This window comes from Hipposideros armiger, unplaced genomic scaffold, assembly GCF_001890085.2.
Source record: "Hipposideros armiger isolate ML-2016 unplaced genomic scaffold, ASM189008v1 scaffold_32, whole genome shotgun sequence".
In the NCBI taxonomy this organism is placed as follows: Eukaryota; Metazoa; Chordata; class Mammalia; order Chiroptera; family Hipposideridae; genus Hipposideros; species Hipposideros armiger.
Genome location: NW_017731382.1, coordinates 4,399,393 through 4,400,144, shown reverse-complemented (window position 1 = coordinate 4,400,144; position 752 = coordinate 4,399,393). Strand labels below are relative to the sequence as shown.

General features: G+C 46.1%; 1 protein-coding gene across 2 annotated transcripts in view; it reads right to left on the bottom strand.

Moving 5' to 3' along the window:
- The window catches only part of PMEPA1 (prostate transmembrane protein, androgen induced 1), a 65,199-nt gene that overhangs the window by 59,106 nt on the left and 5,341 nt on the right, over positions 1-752 (bottom strand). The window contains exon 1 of one of the 2 annotated variants that reach the window (XM_019637339.1): positions 448-673. The exons of the other annotated variant lie outside the window; for it this stretch is intronic. The gene's annotated coding sequence lies outside the window, so the exon portion shown is untranslated. Of the gene's footprint in view, positions 1-447; positions 674-752 lie in introns of those variants that run through there. 2 annotated transcript variants of the gene reach the window in all.

The following is a 752-nucleotide window of genomic DNA, read 5'->3' as shown; positions in this document are numbered from 1 at the left end:
TTAAAAGTTCCTCTAATTTTTTCTCTGAGACTTTTACCCCTCCCTTCTTAGAAAGCTGCTTAAGGAGGCAAATATACGACTCTCTATATCGACTCTCAGAATTTCCCATGTTAGTTTTTAGAAGAGAAAATAGAACTTTCACTCAATTCTTCATTCAGATGCTCGCCTGACCGCGTCCCTCGCGGGACTAAGTCTGTCTTGGCTGAAGGCGCTTCGGTATAAATCCCCCGAACAGGTGAACAAGTGTCTGAAGACAAATGCTCAGTCGCCTTTATGCCTTACGACAAATTACGGAACTGCAGGGTGGAGCTTCATTCAAGTTCCGCGACTAAAAAGTCTTGAAACTACAATCAATCACTCACACATTCACATCTCACACACAAAGTTTGTTAGGTTATTCTCTGGATACTCCGGTACAATTCCTCAGAACTTTTCCCTACTCCTTACCAAGTAGGGTGCCGGCCCGTCCTGAGGTCTGCGCCGTGAAATTCACCTAGATTCAAAGTCTTCCTTCCCTTCTCCGAGAAGCCCCAAGGTCGGGCGCCAGATGTCACGTCCAGCGTGGCAAGGGCAAATGGGTCTCGTGAGGGGTGACGCAGATTGATTAGAGTCAAAGAGACAAAAGTTAGATTTGAGCAGAGACCAAGGGACTCAGCCAGAGAAGACTGAGACTGAGCCCCGAATCGGGTCAGCGCATGGTTTTTATCGAGAAATTTCAAAGAAGTAAAACTGCTGTCAATCAATTAGCAACC